The sequence below is a fragment of the Centruroides sculpturatus genome, unplaced genomic scaffold (assembly GCF_000671375.1).
Source record: "Centruroides sculpturatus isolate CEXI.00-Female unplaced genomic scaffold, Cexi_2.0 scaffold2289, whole genome shotgun sequence".
NCBI classification, from domain to species: Eukaryota; Metazoa; Arthropoda; class Arachnida; order Scorpiones; family Buthidae; genus Centruroides; species Centruroides sculpturatus.
This window is the reverse complement of record NW_019387524.1, coordinates 30,344-38,890: the sequence shown is the minus strand read 5'-3', so window position 1 is coordinate 38,890 and position 8,547 is coordinate 30,344. Positions and strand designations below refer to the sequence as shown.

The window sequence follows — 8,547 nt, the reverse complement described above, 5'->3', positions numbered from 1 at the left end:
TGAAAAATATCAGGTGAAGCTTCTTTGATTGATAGTTTAACTTTTGACCATAGGAGAAACATTTTTAGGAAATAAATTGCTCTTGATATCCATTGAGCTTGATGCATAGCCCCAATAGGTCAGACTTTTTGTTTTTTCTTCGTGTCACCTGTCAAAAATAGTATACATTGCTCTATAAGTTCTTGGTAACGTCTTGCCATTTCTTTTCACAGTTCAGCTTCGTAAATGCCCAAGAGTATTGGAAGTTCTAACTCACTGAGAACCTTTTCTGCATAATCTTCACCACTTTGAAAATTAGTAGCATTAACACTTCTCCAACTTTTTCCTATTTGTAAGAGGTATGTCAAGACTATTTGTCACCTCACATATTTTGCTTTCAAATACACATCGTAAAAGTAATTCGTAAATGTGATGACGACAGGAGAAAAACAACTTAATCCAATTTTTTGTTTAATGAGGATGCAAACACCATTGAAGTGGCCGGTGTTTCAAACAACTATATCGCTATAAACACTTTTTACATCATTTTCCAAAATGTAACTTGTTATTGTATTCCCGATGGCTTGTGCTACCAGAAGCATTTTCTAATTTTGGAACACCGATGGCTGCTTTCTGCCTCCAAATATCATGAATATAGGGAGTCTTTCTTCTTTTGATTCCCTAACATTCAATGCAGTTAACAGTTTACCATTCCAGTGAACAGCATAATTGCAGAGATATCATTATTAAATACAGCTTTAATGGTTTGAGTTCGTTCTTTTCTTTTATTTTGCCTGATTACATGAATGAAAGATCTCTTAATAGGAAGTTCTTCAGTGCTGTGACCAAGTACTTCTCCTTCAGTGTTGCCTGAAGGATATAAACAAAGTCTTTTACACTCAATTGACATTATCTGAAACAGCATCTAATCTGTCAGTAACGAATTATTGATGCATCGTCTTTCAGTTTTCTGCCTTGATATATCACCCAGAAACTACAAATAAGACTCACCATTGTTACATTGATTCGAACTGGAAAATGCGCTGTCTTCATCTTCAGATAATGAAAGAGGAAGTATAACAGAAGAGCTGGATTCTTTTGATTGCTTACTTTTTCTTTTTTCCTCTTTAAGCTTCCTTTTTTTTGCCGTTCTTTTTTGTTGGCAAGTTTTCGGTCCACACCTGCAAGATAGCCTCTTTGTCCTGTTCCTTTCTGTAGCAATAAAAAGATTTTATTCGCACCTAATCAAATAATCTGTACAGTATATTCTTGTACGATATAAAATAAGATTTTTAAATTTTTGAAACTCCTCTTTACGGCATTTAAAAATATCTCTTGAGACTTTAATAGAAATAAATAATTAAAAGTTAAGAATCAATAATTATGTTTCATTTAGAAAATCATCCTACATTGAATTACCAAAATAAATCCAAGACAAGTAAGCTGCGTTGAATATTAAGAAGGAAGATCAAGAATGTTTTGCTTATTGCATCGCTGCATATTTAAATCCAGTAGACAGAATAAATCACAATCCTGGTTGAGTTAGTAATTACAACATTGAGAAAATTAAAGAAGCACTCAAAGAAATTGAATCACCTATCGTTTTTACAAGATATAGGTAAATGTGAAAAAAGATTGAATATATCAGTGAATGTTTATAGTTATTATGAGAGGTCTGTAAAAACTGAAAAAGGAATAGAAAAACAGTATGTAATGTATCCTCTAAAAATAACTAAAAATAAAGTAGATAAGCGTGTAAATCTATTATATTTAAAAAATGAAGAAACATCTTACTACTGTGTTTGAATAAAAATCTAACTAGATTAATTAGTTCACAATTAATGAAACATGATGGAAAGATATATCTATGTGAAAGATTCCTATTGTATTTCTATTCAGAAGAAAAACTATAAAGCATGAAATTTATTGCAAAGATAAAAAGTCTGTAAGGATTGAAATGCCTGAAGAATACCAATATATTAAATTTGAAAATTTAAGACATTCTTTAAGGGTTCCGTTTGTCATATATGCAGATTTTGAATGTCTAACTAGGAAAATAGAGTCATGTCAACCAGATCCATCTAAGTCTTATACAATGAAATATCAGCATCGTGAACCAATAAGTTTTTCTTATTACATTAACTATGCGCAATAACACTATAAGAAACCAGTTGTATATAGAGGGCCCAATGCAGTAAGAAAGTTTATGAAGATGCTGAAAAAAAAAGTTGAGTTAATTAGTGAAATATGTGAAGACAAAAAACCAATGGTTGTAACTAAAGAAGAACAAAAACACTTTCAAAATACTAATATCTGTCATATATGCGAAAAGGAAATAATTGGAAAGAAAGTAAGAGACCATAATCATTTGACTGGAAAATATGGTGGACCAGCACATAATGAATGTAATTTAATTTATCAAAATCCTGACTTTATACCAGTATTCATTCATAATCTAACTGGATATGATGCTCATTTATTCATCAAGGAACTTGGATATGATACAAATGAAATTGATTTGATACCAAACAACCAAGACAGATATATTTCATTTAGTAAGGGAATTGGAGAAAAGAAACCCAGGATTTTAGATTCATTTAGATTATGGCAAGTAGTTTTGATAAACTCTTCAGTAGTTTGAAAAAGAGAACAGTTCAGAGAAACTGCCGACATTTTGCTAAACACCTATTAGATTTAGTTATAAGAAAAGGCGTATATCCCTATGACTATGTGGATTCATGAGAGAAATGTGAAATGAATAAACTTCCTCCAAAGCGAGAATTTTATAGTAAATTAAATGAATATGATATAACAGATAAAGATCACAAGCATGCACAAAATGTATGGGAAGCATTTAAGATTAGAAATATGGGAGAATATTCAGATCTATATGTAAAATCAGATGTTTTGATACTAGCTGACATCTTTGAGAATTTTAGAAATGTATGCATAAAAACTTATGAACTAGATCCTGCTTGGATTTAGTTCATAAGTTGCAGGTCTTGCTTGGGATGCAATTTTGAAGATGACTGGTGTAGAATTAGAGTTGTTGGCATATTATGATATGATCATGATGATAGAAAAAGGAATAAGAGATAGGATACCCCAATGCTGTAACAGATATGGAAAGGCAAATAATGAGTATATGAAAGATTATGATAACAATAGGGAATTAAATTATTTAATGTATCTAGATGCAAATAGTCAAATTCAAAAACGATACGAGGTGTTACTGAATTTCCACAAAAACGTTTATGTTATGAGTAAAACGTGTATACAGTTACAAAAGTTCACAAACAAAACAATTACGATACGTCAGGTATAACAAAGTTTCAATACTTTTAAGCCACGACAACAGGTCCGTGGAAAAGGACACCTTGCGACGAACTCCTTCAAACGTTAGTTACGGCACAGCGAGACGAAACAATCTTCTAGGCAATCTTAGGCGAAGGTAGACAAACGTGAGTTCCCTTGATATGTCCTAGGCGAACTAAACATCCTGCCTAAACTCAATCCTGTGATACCGATTGAGGGAAATAGAATTCCACCAATCAGCGCTTAGTAGCGCTATTGGACATCCGCTAGTCGTACGATGTCTTCCCGCCAATCCGCGGTGGAATTTCCAAAGTCGCCTGATCGGCGTTCCCATGGTGAAAACCGTCGTTTGTTTGAAAATACGGAAAAGCGCGGGAAATCGTATGTCGGACGATTTTATCCTGACACCAGAGTATAACTAATGGTAAGTAATAACTAGACAGTGGACATCTAGGCCCTTAAAAGTAGCGTTTTAGGCGCTTAAAATAAGCTTTTAAATTGCGTCGTTTAAGCTATATAAACAAAAAATAGGCGGTCAAAATTTGCACAATGAACAATTTACGTACTTATCACGACGATGAATTTTTTATTTAACATATGTATTGCAAACAAAAATGCACGTATTCAGAATCATGCAAACACAAAAGTAGACAAACAATTATCTTTACATTTTTTATTCACTCATTTTTTGTTTCCCATAGTTAGCTTCATAATATATTACAAGCACTTTTTCCAAACTTTAATAGAAAAGTTGCAATGTTTGTCACTGAGAATTAATTTATATGCAGAGAAAGAGCGTTCCACATCTACTGAAGATAACGGACAGTATTTCAACCTTGGAAGAAGATGAACTGAAAATTTACTTTCAGTTTTGCTTTTCTTTTCTGCGAAAATATCAGCCACAACAAACAAACACTTTAATCCAAGTCTCTTTTGAAGCAATGCTTCCAACTCTTTCTTTACTTTTTTGCAGCAGTGCCTAGTGCATCACAAAGTTTCTGGTTTGCTCTGTTGAGGAGATCAATTTGTTCATATATAGATTACCCACTAATTTCAAGAGCAGTAATAGTATCTGCAATGAATGTGAAATAACACTTGATGTACTGTACACCAACTTGTTCAGCACATAAATGACATTCAAAATTTTTTTGGCTTTAGTTTCACAAACTGCATTGTCTTCTAAAGTGACTAGAAGTTTTTGGATATCGAAGAAATGTCTGTAGTAGTTAGTACAATATCTTAGCCACGAATATGCTACGGGCAAAATAGGCATTTGCCTAAAATCCTCTGTCTACTAATAACGTAAGGTAAAACTAAAATAACGAAAACTAATAAATCAATATAATAACTTGAATAAAAAGTAATAAATAATAATAATTCGGCATTCAGGTGCCATTTTATTTTGCACTCTATGCGAAGTTTACAAGTATGTTCCTTATTTTACAAGTTAGATATTTTTAAAAATGAAATCTTACGTATAATAAATAAACATAATAAATTTTGGCATGCTTTATTATTTATATACAAAGTAATATACAATCTGTAATTCTTTAAACAAAGCCATTTTTACCTTTTTTTAAACAATTCGAAAAGTTTTTGTTATAATTCATTTACAAAAAAGTTATAAAATATCAAAGTTTAATATTTTAAAAATGTTTAACATGTTAAAATATATATCTTAGATGAATTTTAAATAACAGTAAGATGAAATCATTTAGGTTAAGTCAAATAAGAACCAAGTGTTAAATACTAAAATAGTGTGACATGAGAGAAATAAAGGAAAAAAATCGATTCGTAAATCATATATCACTATTTAATTCAATATTTTAGTGAAGTGTGCAGAACGTTGAAATTTTCTTAAAATTTTGCGCCCAATAATGGTGTGAGACAGGCAGAGGGTCAGGGGTTAATCCCTCCTGACCACTTACACTGCACACGCTGGTAAAACCCGGTCTCAGAGTAGTCAAATGGCTAGGAGGGCAAAAAGTGATTGAGGAGTGCGACGGTAAGCCGGCAGGCGTCCTTTCAACGACAGGTTTAACAAATAAACAACGCATTTATAGAATAACTAAATCTAAGTTACAGGAGGCGAAAATCATATTACGGTTAAATTCGATGATACTATACTATACTATTTACATAAAATGAGCGACTAATCTCGAGTCTATGTCGCTGACCTAATTTCAGCTCGCGAGAGAGCGATTTTACAAGTTCTATATCCCGTAAATACCTCTCAGAGAAATGGAGAGTTGACGCATCTTCTGTATGGAAGAGGTAATAGTCCTTGGTGTCTTCTCCGGTGGGATCCAATTCCTTTGCATGGAGATCGACTGGCACAAGTACAGAAATAACTTCCGTGTGCGGATGCACCCTGAGCTTTCGGGGCTCGAACTTTTATTCAGTTCCCGTGGGAAAGGAGTCACATGATCGTCACATGTTGACAATAACGGTGCATTCTTGACACCTATGTGTCAACTTTCCCATCTAATTGTTATAATAAAGGGTGGCCTCCGATCTAATTCTGACCAAGGGCATTTTTTCTATTGAAGCTGTTTACATTTTTCCCCCGACAACTACGTTAAATTCGTGGATTTCACACCGGCTTGCTTATTGGGCTGTTGTCTAGTTTGCCAAAATGATAAATAGCGTAGGCCATCTAAATAGGTATACATGTAAAATAATATGTAAAACTTGTTTAAATTTAGAAAATAATTGTCAAATAAAAACAGTAGAAAACATGAGAACATTAGAATAAATTAGTTTTCAGCTTATGAAGTTTATATATTTACTAGCTGCAAGGACCCGCTTCGCTGGGTTTTTATTTGTGGGCAAAAAGTAACAATAGTGAAGATTAAGATAATTACATTATAGCCAATCTTACCCGTTTTCACAGAATGCAAGAATTAGGTCCCCCGTTTCCAGACTTATTAGAGAATTTTTACATGAGTCTAAAAATATGTTACATTTCCCACAAAAACGCAAAAATCCGCCTGCAAATCTTACATGCCGCTTTATATTAACACTTCCTTTGTTACTCAACACTTCCATTGTTAACATTTCCATTCTTAACGCTTCCATTGTTAACACTTCCACTGTTAACACTTCTATTGTTGACACTTCGAAGTCAACCACTTTCACGCAGAATGCAAGAATTAGGTCCCCCGTTTCCAGACTAATTAGAAAATTTTTACGTCCAGTTAAACGAACAATTTTCAATTTGATCAATTTTCTGGAACGTTTACAACCGTTCTATAATCGAACCAATATTCGAATTTTATGTTCGAATTCAAACTCGAATATTGTTCGAATTTAATTCGAACATAACAATCGAAATAGAAAACCACTTTCAACTACTTTCAGCCCCATATCTCCCGCACCCTTATAGCTATCGAGACGCAACCACCATAGTGCACGAATGGAGACTTGGGNATTTTGCAATTCTCGATCTTGTGCTTTTTCATTCTAAGGCTATAGGTTCATCTCTTGCCGTGCATTCGCTCGATTTTTTATTAGTTTCACTATCCAAGTCATATATTTACATTTCACCTCCTTTAATTATTTTTCCAACCAAGATTATTCATTATTAACGTCTTCAGCATAATCTGCGAGTTTCCAAGCGAAGTTAATTTCACTTGTTTGTGAGAAAATATGAATCAAAATTTGTTGGCGTATGTCTTAGCTTAAAATTATATGATACGATGTCATGACGTGATTCTAGGATATCTTTCATTTCTTCTGTAATCTTAGAGACTGTTGCTTTTCGGATTTTCTTGTGGTTTGCAGTTTTCTGCTACACTGATTATCAGTTAAAACAATTCTATAGTCGAATCGTTCATGCCACTAATAACACATTGATTTTGATATTGCTTTCGTTCCGGAAGTATTTTTTTATCGTAATGTACGATTCTTTCAACTGTGTCTATTTAATTTAACTAAAAATTTAATGCATATTCTCTCTTTTTAAAATCCTCTACGAAGGCAAATTCGAAAAATGTTTTACTGTTTTCTTCTTTGCTCAGAAAACATTGATCATTACACACGCACTCACGAACTACTAACGATTAAACACATAAAATTGATTGCGTGTAAACAAGAAAAGTTCATATCTTTAATATTTTTCATTTTCAAGGCTATTCATAAGGAAATATTAAATTAGAACATAAGATTTATTTATTTATTATGCACTATGATCTCTTTCAAAAATCGACTTAATTATCGCTTGTCTTCACATTTGATCATCGTGTTTAGTTAAGGTTGAAAATAAATAAAACAAATTTATTTATGTAACAATAAATTATAATTGACGAATGCCTGTTTTATTGTATATGTAATAATTCTATTTTCGAAGAAATTACTAAATTATTCCAATTTTTTGTTCTCGTTATTTAAACTATTCGATAAGAAATAAAAGAAACGTGTTGAATTACCATTTTTAAATAAAGAAAATTCTAGTTTCTTATAAATAAAATGTTTAATATATTTAAAATTCATAGAAGAATTCGCCTTTCATTGATCATTAGGGTTTATGTAGATTACATTTCTATTTACTTTATCAGTCGATAATTCCTGCACTAATGTATAATATAAATTCTGTGAAACATTTCGCTGATAAATTATAATTTTTATTTAATTAATAATCTGTAAATTAAAAATTATTTTTTTCTGTAAATTGTTGGAATATTTTTCAATGATTAAAAAATTATTAATTAATAAATTAAATATTCGTAATGGTTTTATTTTCATTCTTTATTTATCTCAATCTATTATCCACAAAGTTGTCACGAACTGATAAACATTTGTTTAAAATGGACTAAAATATTATTTAGGAAAGAGTTTATACAAGTAATTTATATTCTTTCTAACTTCGTGACATTCGCTTTTCTATTATTGATTAGATTATTTATAAAATAAAAATATTACCTCTTCAAATTTTAATTCAGTTAATAGCATTGATATAGTTTTTAACAACGGTACAAATATTTTAAAAAAATTGTATTTACAATTTCATAAAAGTAGTTCCCTCGCGATTATTATTATAATTGATATTAAATTAAATTAAAAATAACACAAATTCCATTATACGATTTTCACTAAAATTATTGTTTTTTCTCGTTGTAACCCTCCTGATGGTTCATAAGTATAGACTTTAAATATAAAATTGTGGCTTTTGAAATCTGTCTATCAGTTGCTTTGCGAAGTTCCACTTGTCCGATTTTTTATATTTTCTACTGATTTTAAATGTGAATTTTTTTT

At 31.5% G+C, this 8,547-nt stretch overlaps 1 pseudogene; it reads left to right on the top strand.

Moving 5' to 3' along the window:
• The first annotated feature begins 2,191 nt into the window (after positions 1-2,191).
• Positions 2,192-2,964, top strand: LOC111616469 (annotated as a pseudogene).
• The last annotated feature ends 5,583 nt before the right edge of the window (positions 2,965-8,547 follow it).